The 12,030-nt window shown below is 40.7% G+C and overlaps 1 pseudogene; it reads left to right on the plus strand.

Annotated features, from left to right (window-relative positions):
- LOC148138401 (uncharacterized) overlaps nucleotides 1-12,030 on the plus strand; it is a 47,459-nt pseudogene extending 35,429 nt beyond the window's left edge.

A 12,030-nucleotide genomic window follows, 5' to 3' on the forward strand; every position in this document is an offset into this window, starting at 1 on the left:
ATGGGAAAACAACTACTGTTTATCCGCAATGTCCATGCCCCACATAGTATTATATACCCCGATTCCTGCTCTAAAGAAAGCAGCCCGAGTTTATGAACCACCCTCTTCACAGCTGCATTGTGACACCCCCAGCAACATTCATGGAGAATCTCCTTTGCACTTCCTCCAGTCCAATCAGTTCCATCCTCTGGTTTCAGTGAGAACTGCACACAATTCTCCAACTCTGGCCAAAACAAAGTCCTGATTGATTCTGTTTTTTTGAAGTGGGAACCACGAGGTAGATGAAGACTGTGCAGTAACCATTTTCTGCATGGACTTAATCAAGATCTTTGATAAGGTATCGTATGGGTAGGTTGTTGAGTAACGTTAAATCTCATGGGATCCAGGAGAGCTAGCCAACTGGATACAAAGTTGGCTTGATGGTAGGAAGTTTTATGAAGGTGTAGAGGTACTGTACCTTTCAGGGAGTTGAAAAGCTAACAAAACTACCTGATCGAGCATAAAGTGTTCTGAACAAGGTGACAATGCAACACGTGGTCGACACAAATAGAACAGTTAGCTTGCCATGAGACAAAACGCAATTCAAATTCGGCCAATCAGATTTAATTATGTCCCAAGATACCAAACTCCAATCAAGTTTGAATTTAATATTTTAATAATATTAAAACCAATGATACGATCTGATGTTTTAGGATATAAGACCGGACACTGCTAGCACAAGAGGTCTCTGAAAGGTGCCTGTCTGGGGAAGGGGTTTGCACAGCAGAACATCGAGGCCGACCTGGTGAGAATCTGAAGAGGAAAATCTACAAAGGAGATGCAGCAAAGCTGACTAGGTTTGAAACGGGATTTTATTTTGTAAATCTTTATCAGGATTTTTTTGTCAGACTAGTATTGTAGAGTGGGAGGAAAAGATAAGTTTAAGAGAAAGAAGTTTTAAATAGATGTTGGTTTCAATATTCTCTGTTCGACTTAAAGAATAAAGTTGCTAATTTTTATTTTAAATAGTGACCTCTGGGAAATTTCTTTGCCTCTTGAATTTTAACAGATTAAAGCACGTGTTGCTGGTTTAAATTAGCAGAGGGGTTTACCCCATGCCATAACAGTTTGGGGGCTTTCGTGCACGATTTCAACAGGTTTAGACAGATCCGCGCTGGGATTTGGACAGATTTGAATCGATTTGGGGAATGTCAAAACCCAATGGATTTAATTACTTGCAGGTTAGTGTCCTAGATCTTTAAATAAAATGTGGGTGGGACAATTTGTTTAATTTCAATGACTTGTGGTTGGTTAAACGTGAGAGAAATGGCTCTTAGAATTGCCAAAGAATTTCTGGAATTTGAAGATGATTCTCAAATTTGCCAAGAAAGTTTAGAAAGTAAGAAAAAGGCCATACTTTTAGAATTAGTAAAGAAGTTAGATTTGGGTTTGACCAAGGATTAAAGTAAAGCAGAAATTATAAGGGAATTACGCAAACACTTAGGTGTATTAGAGAAACAGATAATTGCAGTCGAGGTGGAAAAACTTTAATTACAATTGAGGAAAATGTAGTTAGGATATAAACAAAGACAGAGAAAAGGAAGAGGGAAAGAGAAAGAGAGAGAGGAGAAAGAGAGAGAGAGAGCCAAAAGAGAAAAATATAAGTTTTTTAGCTGAGCAAAGAGGGAGAGAGAGAGACGAAAGGGAGCGAGAAAGAGAGAGAGAGAATTAAGAAAGAGAGAGACCGTTCTTCACTGAGCAAAAGGAGAGAGAATTTGAACTTGAGAGGTTGCGACTTCGTCAGCAAACTCAAGTTATCAGGATGGAGATTAAAACAGATGGTAGTGATATAAACAAATATGTCAAAATTCTGCCGCATTTTGATGAGAAAGATGTCGAAACATTCTTTATTTCGTTTGAAACGTTGTCTGGGCAGATGGAGTGGTCCCATGTTTGTTAAGACTAAACTGGGAGGCGGAGCAAGTTATGTCAGATGAGGGATCAAGAGATTATGAAGAGGTCACACACGCTATTTTAACTGCTTATGAATTGATACCAGAAGAATGCAGACAGTGTTTCAGAAACAAAAAGGATCCAGGTCAGACTTATTCCAAGTTCGAAAGAATTAAAAATAGCCATTTTACAGATGGCTGCATGCTTTAAAAATAGAGGATGTGTCAGGCCTTAGGAGAGGCTATGCTGCTGGATAAGTTTAAAAATTCTCTATCAGAAATGTTAAGAATTCACGTGGAGGAACAGAAAGGTCAGAAAGTGAGAAGGGCATCAAGAATAGCAGATGGATACATGTTGGTGCATAAGACAAGCTTCCGGCCATAATCTTGTACTGTGAGATACAGAAGTTGGGAGAAGTAAAGATCCTACACTGCAAAACCATGAGAAGAGAGCACTGGTAAGAATTTACCACAGGACAAAAAAGAAGCCAAAGACGGTGGACAGGGAGTTTGAAAGGCCTCAGGTGTTTCCACTGTGGTAAAGTGGGACACATAAAGTCACAGTGCTGTTTGGTGAAGAAAAGCATTATGGCAAAAGATGTGGTAAAATAAGCTAAGCCAGTAGCATTAGTGGAAGTAGAAAAGGAAACCCCAAGAAGAGCCGAGGAGCTGCAGGAGAGTGCACAGTCTGGGCAGGGGCTGGATATGGAGTTAGTATCTGATCTCTACAACTAATTCACCTCTGTGGGTAAAGTTTACTCAGAAAGAACAAGGGGGAGTAGGACAAGAAGTTATGATTTTGAGAGATACATAATCTAACCAGTCGCTGATAGTAAGGGATGAGTGAATATGCACCTTTTCTGATCTGTTACACGAGAGTGTGGCAATTTGTGGAATAGGTGGACAGAAATTTAGCATTCCCCTATGTCTGATCTATTTTGAAGTGCCAACTGGGACTGGGTAATTTGCATTCGGAGTGATTGACAGAGTGTCAGTTCCAGGAATCCAGTTTGTTTTTGAGAATGATTTGGCAGGGTCCAAGGTCGTCCGTTGTTGAGGAGAAACCCAAGGAAGACCAAAAAACTGAGGAGTTAAAACAGAAATATCCTGGTATTTCCACAGACTGTGTGGGAGCCAGATCCCACTATCATAAATCACAGCACGAAGTAAAAACTAAAGAGAAAGCTGAAGGAGTTGAGGTTCAGTTAGCGGATATCCTGTCTGATGAAATGGTTCAGGAAAAAAAAACCTGAACAGGTCGAGGGTCAGACAGAAGTGTTTAGGCCTGAAAGGCAAAGGGACTTGCAACAGGATAACAAGATGAAAAAAGATATTTATATATGTGGATGTGTACTCTAAAAAGGATGCAGCGAATAATCCTGAGGATTTTATTTGAAAGATAGAATCCTAAGACGAAAATGGAGATCATGGCAGGTTAGTACAGAAGAGAAATGGGCCGAAGTGCATCAGATTGTGTTGCTGGTAGCATATAGACAGGATGTGTTACGGATAGCAGATGGAATACCAGTAGGAGGTCGCCTCGGGGTACCAAAGGCTCAGGCTCAGGTACAAAATATTTTTTATTGGCCTGGAATGCACAAGGGTGTGGTTCCCTTTAGCTGTATGTGTCATTAATGCCAAATGGTAGGTAAACCACAGGTGGTAATAAAAACAGCAGCTTTGTTGCCAATTCCCACATTGAAGAACCTTTCATGCGGGTTATAACTGATTGTGTAGGTCCCCTCGCGAGAACGAAAAGTGGGAACCAGTGCTTGTTAACCTTAATGCATGTGACTACCAGATTTCCAGAGGCAATTCTATTCCGGAGTATCAAGGCCAAAAGGGCTGTGGGGACTTAATGCCTTTCTTCACATTGTATGGGCTACCCAGAGAGATTCAGTCGAACCAAGCATCAAATTTTACTGCTCGGCTGTTTAAGGAGGGTATGGATAGTTTAGGTATACAGCACTTTAAATCCAGTGCGTATCATCCTGAATCCCAGGGAGCTTTAGAAATATGGCATCATACTTTGAAGTCCATGTTGAGAGCATACTGTCAAGGTTATCTGAATGATTGAGATAAACGTATCCCATTCGTATTGTTTGCCATTAGAGATGCGCCAAATGAATCTACTCAGCCCACTCCCTTCGAGTTAATATTCATGCATGAAGTGAAAGGCCCTTTGAAATTAATTAAAGAGAAGTTTATTGGACCAAAGTCGGAGATCTCACAATTAGATTATGTATTAGAAGTGAGGGTGAGTTTAAATCGAGTAGGTGAGTCGGCTAAACAACTTCTAAAGACGGCACAGCGTGGAATGAAGCAGGTGGCAGATAAAAACGCTCTCTGACTCGGACCTTTTCCAAGTGGATATCGTGTTACCAATGATAGAAGAACCCTTCAAAGCCAGGTTTAGTGGTCCCTATCAAATTGAGAAAAAATTGAGTCAGGTGAACTATCTAGGAAAGATGCCAGATGGAGAAAAAAGAAACCTTTATCAGGCATGTCATGTGAAGGTATTGAATAAATGTTAGACGAGAGAGAAAGAACTGGAGAAACATGTGTTAGTTACTGCCCCACAGAGTGAGGAATCAAATACAGATGGTGTGGATTTTTATATGTCTTAAAATGTTTAAAAAATGAAGAAATCCTTAAGGAGTGGGATTGGTTATTGATCTATCTGTCTCAGGAACAAAGAACACAATTGGAAGATTTGTCACTGAATATCAGGATATATATAAAAGTCAGATAGACAGGGCAAATGCTGTTGTACATGAAGTAGACGTAGGGAATACTGTTCTGATAAAATAATAGTCCTACTGGCTTAATCCTCTCAAAGGCAGACAGGTCCAGAAGGAGGTGGAGGCCGTGCTCAATGACAATTTCATCGAACCAAGCCAGAGCAAGGGGAATTCGCCGATTGTCTTGGTTGCCAAACCAAACGGGACTCAACGGCACTGCATGTATTATCGCAAGGTCAATGCTGTTATAAAATCAAAATCATGTCCAATTCCGAGATTGGAAGACTGTATCGAGAAAGTCCAACAAGCCAGTTACAATCACCGATTTGGACTTACTGCGGGGTTACTGGCAATTACCTTTATCAGAGACAACAAAGGAAATGTTTGACTTTGTAACCCCAAATGAGCTCTATCAGCTTAAAGTTTTTTTTTGGAATGAAGAACACACCCGCCGCATTTCAAACACTCATGAACAGAGTGTGCCTGGGTTAACAAGCTTCTATTTGGAAGATGTAGCGATCTTTAGTAAGTCCTGGAAATACCACATGATACCGTTGGCCGAGCCCTAAGAATGACGGTGAGAAGCAAAACTCGGAATATACTTAAACAAAACTGAATTCGTGAAAGCACTGTTGACATTTTTGGGACGCATCATCGGTCAGAGAAGGTTGACCACACAGAAAACAAAAACGAAGGCCATCGAGGAATTTCCATGACCAACCTCGAAGAAAGAGGTGCTTGATTTTCTGGGACTCAGCGGATTCTATTGGAAGTTTGTTCCATACTTCAGCAATGTAGTGGCACCGCTAATAGATTTGCTGAAGAAGAACACAGAGTTTCACTGGACAGAACAATTCCAGGACGCATTCAACCATTTGAAAGCAATATTAACCACGAAACCAGTTTTAGCGACACCAAATTTTTCGAAATCCCTCAAAGTTTTCATTGATGCTACTAACAGGATTTGTAGCTTTACTCCTACATGAAAATGAGGATGGGATTGAACTGCCAATTGGTTATTTTTTGAAGAAACTCAACATCCACCAGAGGAAATACTCCACGATCGAAAATGAACTGTTGAATTTGGTACTGGCCTTACAGCATTTTAATATGCATGTCACAAATGACATGTCAGAGATGGTTGTGTGCAAGGATCATCGTCCCCTTAAATTCTTCGAATGCTTTAAAGACAACAGCATAAGACTATTTCACTGGAGTCTTATGTTACTGACTTTCAATTTACAAATGGTGCATATTGCTGGTTGTAAGAATGTCATCACTAAATTACAGTGAATTTAGCTGATAAAGTATAGATGTGCTTGGTATCTATTCAATGTTTTATATATATATGCGGGAGGCAGTTAAAATGAACTTAGATTAAAGTCATATGTATGTTGTAGTGATGTGGCGAAGGGATAGAGAAAAAGAAGATGCCATGTTTTCATTATGAAGACTTTTTTTTCTTTAGGGGACGGTGGTATGAAGGTTTAGATGTGTACTGTACCTTGAAGAAAGAGAGGAAGCTGGCAAGGACTGACGGAAAGCACAGAGTGTGCTAAACAATTTAAAAAGGGAACATTTGCTTGAAACAAATAACGGGGGTTGCGTTGCCAGGGGAAAAAAACAAATTCAAATTTGGCCAATCCGTTTAAATTATGACTCAGATATCAAAATCTAATCGAATTTGAATTTTACTCATGATTTGGAGATGCCGTTGTTGGACTGAGGTGTACAAAGTGAAACATTACACAACACCAGGTTATAGTCCAACAGGTTTAATTGGAAGCACACAAGCTTTCGGAGCGACACTCCTTCATCAGGTGATAGTGGAGGACTCGATCGTAACACAGAGTTTATAGCAAAAATTTACAGTGTGATGTAACAGAAATTATACATTGAGAAATTGATTGTGTGCTAAGCCTTTCATCTGTTAGAATACACTGATAGTTTCACTTCTTTCATGTGTAAATCACAAAACCTTTTTATTCAAGTAGCATTCTCGGGTTAGCTGTTAACAGTGGTGATAGCTAGACAATATGTTGAAGGTGTTGGCCACCTGTGTTCTCTGTCTATGCCATGATGTTTAGATTGATTCTAATCTAAAAAGTGAGATAACAGAGTTTTACATAAATTCATGCCGTTTTTGAGCTCAGAGTTCTACATGAATGCATGCAGTTTTTGAGCAAAGTACAATGTAACTCTGCAAGTACAAATTCACCCCACAAAATATATGTGTGCATTTGGGTCTTTGTCTGTCTGTGTGTGTTTGTCTGTCTGGGGTGGGGGTTGTGAGTGTGAGAAAGTGTGTGTGTGTGTCTGTAGTGAGTGCAGAGTGTCTTAAGTCTGTGAGGGGGTGCATGTGTGAGAGTGAGAGTGTGTGTGTCTATATGGGTGTGTTTGAGTGTATGTTTGTGCGTCTGTGTGTACCTGTGTTCGTGTGTATGTGAGAGTGTGTGTGTGGGAATATCTGTAGTGCAATGGTGATCACCTGTAATGTGATATGAACCCAAGGTCCCGGTTGAGGCCCTCCCTATGGGTACCGAACTTAGCCTTCACCCTCTGCTCGGCCACTTTTCTCTGCTGCCTGTCCAGAAGTGCACCTTGGAGGATGGTCACCCAAAGGTCTGAGGCTGAATGTCCTGGACCACTGAAGAGTTCCCCAACTGGGAGGGAACCCTCCTGTCTGTTGATTGTTGTGTGGTGCCCATTCATCCGTTGACGTAGCGTTTGCTCAGTTTCCCCAATGTACCATGCCACCGGGCATCATTGCCTGCAACGTCTTAGATAGACAACGTTGGTTGAGTCACATGAGTACCTGCCATGTACAAGGTGGGAGGTGTTCCCACGCGTAATAGTGGTTCTCTGAATGGTACCTGTCAATAAGAAACGTTGTGCAAGAGAAGACAGAAGAAAAGATGACCCAGGAAAACACAGAGGAAAATTTACAATGCTGGCTGGTTTTGAAACATGATTTATTTTGTAAATCTTAATTCAGTTTTAAAAAAAAATTGGACCAGTATTGTAGAGTGAGAGGTGAAAGATAGATTTAAGAGAAATGAGTTGTCAATAGCTATTGTTTTAAGGTTCTCTGTGGGACTTAAAGAATAAAATTGTTAGTTTTTACTTCAAATAGTCACATCTGGGATAAATCTTTGTATCTTGAAATGTAACAGTTTACGGCACAAAGTCAGCTTCTGTGTGTTGGGTTTACATTTGCAGAGGGGTTTACCCTGTGTTGTAACAACTGATAAATTTCAGCCCTATCTCATGGGCGGTTGAGCCATAGGCTTGATGTGACAGGGAATTTGGTGACACCAGGATCACTGATTGGCAATCCCATTGTCTTGTACCATAGGCTCTCACAGATTCAAAGAGCCATGGAGGTTGATAGCATGGAAACAGGCTCTTCAGCCCAACATTTCCATGCCCTCTAGTCTCAGACTTTCCTACCCTGGGGACAAGCGGTTGGCTGTCAACTTACTCCATGCCTCTCATATTTTACTCCAATAATCCTTTGATTGAGTGACTTGTGCTTTGGGGATGGGTGGACAGACAGGGATTGTTCCTGCTGGAGTTCAGACGAGTTAAGTATAACCTGATCAATGTCTATAATGTCTCTCATGATCTGGATATGGTGGATGGGCAATGGATGTTTCTCCTTGTGGGTGAGTTCAGACTGTGGGCACGGTTTGAACATTAGTGGGGGAGTCACCCTTTTTGGACACAGATGAGAATTTAGTTTTTAGGGCTGTGTAACTTTGGAACTGATTGTCCCCATCCCATCACTTTCTGGGACAACGAATATATTTAAGTTACAGGTAGATGTATTCCCTTGCATAATAAGAATCTAAGGTTACTCTGGGGCGATGGGTATGGTGAATTCTGAAATGGTGGAGTCAGTTCCAGCGCGCAAGTGACCGACTCAATTCCAGTTTCATGTGTTTCTGTGTAATAATTCAATATCTGAATTTTTATTATTATGATTAATAGCAGTAATTTTGAACTCTGTTATTTTGCATTTGTGTGTGTTTTTAGCGAGAGAGAGAGAGAGTGTGTGTGTATTTCTAATGGTGTTCCTAAGTATGTTGATGTGAGACTGTGCCTGTCTGCCTGCATGTGTCCATCCGAGTGCACAGTCTGAGTGTCGATGATCCCATGGTGTAACTGTCCATAAACCCCAACCTGTCTCTGCCCCAGTAATAATACACAAAACATACAGACCACTGTACAATCATACATACTGTCACAGTCTCTCACACTCGATGCCAAACACCCACTGCTCTCACTGTGTCACACACAGTCACTGACTCTGACACACCCACATACGCTCTCAAACTCAATTTCCTGCTCTCAGACTCTCATACTTTGCAGCGAAAACCCTCACACTCACACCCCTCACTCTTATTCAGTCACTCTCATTAAATGACACATTGCACTGTCGGCACGCGTGCGCGCGCACACACACACACAATGCACATTCTTGTCCTTGCTCACTCAAACACTCACACAGATGTAATCACATGCTCTTACACACTATCACACACCCTTGTGCAGAGAAACACTGTCACACATGCACACAGTTTAATCTGATCAACCATATGGTCAAATATCTTGACTGAAGAGTCAATAACAAGGGGCACACTTTTAAAGTGAAAGGCAGGAGTTTTCAAAGTGAATTTGAGGATTATGTTCCCACCAGAGAGCGGTGGGAACCTGGAATTCACTGCGTGAGTGGGTAATTGAGATGGGAAACTTCCCAAACTTTAAAAAGCACCTGGTTGGTCACATGGTGCAGCCAAGGCTCTCGGCCTAGTGTGGAACGTGGGATTTGTTTCGGGATGAGTGTGCTATTGGTGGCAGAGACTTGTTGGGTCGAATGTCCTCTCCTGTACGGTATTAATCGATGATTCTATGATATCACATTCGCAACATTCTCAACTGGATGGAAGCATTCTATACATTCATTGCAAATTTCCTTGTTTGATTCTCTCCGTTCTGCTCGGTTAGATTCACGTTTCCAAATGTCCACATGAACAGTTTCCATTATCTGGGAGGAGAATCTTAAGCCTGACCGAGCTGGATGAATTTCCTGTGTTAATCTGACACACAGGGATTTCAGAAATCTAAATAATCCTTTGCATTCAACGTTCCTTTGATACTGTATGTGTGTGTGTGTGTGTGTGTGCGTGCTTACATGTGTGTGTGTACGAGTGTCTGCATGTGTGCGCACCACCATGCTGTCTAGACAGTTTATCTTTTACACCATGTTAGAGTATTTCCTGTGCGCTGTTAGAGTTAACGTTAATGCTAGATTTTGTGCATCGCCAGGAATATGAGTAGGTGCCAATCAAGAGTAATCTTACATAACAGTTGCCATCACTGCTAATGACGTTACACAATGCATTGTACTGTGAGGAAATTAACAGCAGTCAGTATCATTATATTGCACTGTCATTCTTAGACTAAACAATATTATTAAATGACACTTTATTGAAGATTTTCTTAAATTAGCATCATTCCACAACAGCAATGACGAGTGGAATGATCTATCTAGCCTTCACAAAATATTCCCTACACATTGGGTTTCATCTTCCCTTCCTCTGGGGAACACGCACACACAGACACACACACACACACACACACACTCAAAGAAACTCTAATGTTTGGGAATTCATGGCCTGAGCTTTGTAATTAACCCCCTGATGAACCAGCCACGCTGAGGTAGAAAGCCATCTCTTGTTTGCTAAAGGACTGCCACTAATTGTTTTGACACAGTTATTATATGGTCTCATTTAATCTGAGGGAGAGATGGCTTGATTTATAAAGAAGGTGAAATTGAGGACCTCTGATGGATTTCACACGAAGCCAGATAATGTAAGGGATTTTTTTTATTCTTCATGAAAGTTTGGTTACAATTCTCCAAATAAAGAACATTTACTATCCTCTTATTGCAGCCTTTGGTGTTCTTGGTAAGACAATGTTATTTTTCTTCTTGGACAGTGAATGTCTTGGTGTTCATGTAACAGATTTCAGGAATAATCCTCATTGCAGAGTCACTTATCCATCAGAAGGAACTGGGGAATACAGACTCAATGATGCACATTTATTGAGCAGCGCCTCCAGGATAGGTATCAGCAAAGAAAATCAACTCTTGGATGTTAATGCAATGTTTGTGTCCAAACAGAATGTTTTATTGGAATCAAGAAATATTTAGCAATTATCTAGAATTAGTTTAGATTTTGCCATTAGTGAAATATAAAGTTTATTGGAAGAGCACAGACTTTAAATTTTCAATGTTGTTTTGACCTCAAAATGCAGTCCGTTCGTCTACATTGTACACAAATCGTTGGGAAACTCGCTGTAAACTCACCTCCAACTATTTCCCAAACATTTCCGTGATATTTCTTTATGGAATCCGACTTCTAATCTCTTCTCTTTCATTCTTACAGCAAACCTACTGGTCATCGTCATTCTCTCCAGTGGAAATTATGGACTTTCTAAATGTATCTTGCCTTACATAATTGCCATGGCAACTGCAGATTTCCTGGTGACATTTTTTATTGTAATTGTGCATCATATTTTGAATTATCACTTTACACATTCATTTCTATCCTACAATGCTGTTTGTTAGTTCATTCTCTGTGTTAATCCTGCCACACTGGATATGTCTGTGTGGTTCACTTTCTTCTTTGCAATTTACCGGTTTGTAACAATCTGTTGTCAGAAGTTCAAATTAAACTACCGCACAGTGAGAACTGTCACTGTGATTTCAACCACGCTGTCTGCCCTGATTTCTTTTTCTGGTTTGCCTATGACTCCAGCTGAATAATTTCAAGCGTTGCCTGGGGCTGTCGCTCCAATATGGCCTTTTATTTTTCGCCTTCAGGTGAGGCCTACTCTTGGCAGAAATAAATTTTAGTTGCATGGCTGCCTTTTTGTTTGATATTACTGCTTAACTCTTTGACATTCCAGCGTATTTTAGTGACAAGCAAAGTATGCAGCGCACTGTGGGGTCTCAGCAATGAGAATAGCACTGATCCTGAGATGAAAAGCAGAAGGAAATCCATCGTGTTACTGTTCAGTGTATCAGGCAGTTTTGTCCTATTGTGGCTAACAGCAGTCGTTAACTTTTTAACCAGCGAGCTCACAACAACAGCGTATTACCGAGGTGATAACACAGCTCCAACATATTTTGCCACTGAATCTGGGTACATTCTCATGAGTTCCTGTACAAACCCACGTATTTATACAGCTACAAAACCAAATTCAGGGAAGAGATGACGAAGATGATGAAACATCCTTTCCTTTTGATATTGACGTTGGTTAAGAAAAAAGTTAAACCAAACCTTTCTTCATGA

The sequence above is a fragment of the Chiloscyllium plagiosum genome, unplaced genomic scaffold (assembly GCF_037043375.1).
Source record: "Chiloscyllium plagiosum isolate Xiang-an unplaced genomic scaffold, Cpla_swu_hap1 HiC_scaffold_40, whole genome shotgun sequence".
NCBI lineage: Eukaryota > Metazoa > Chordata > Chondrichthyes > Orectolobiformes > Hemiscylliidae > Chiloscyllium > Chiloscyllium plagiosum.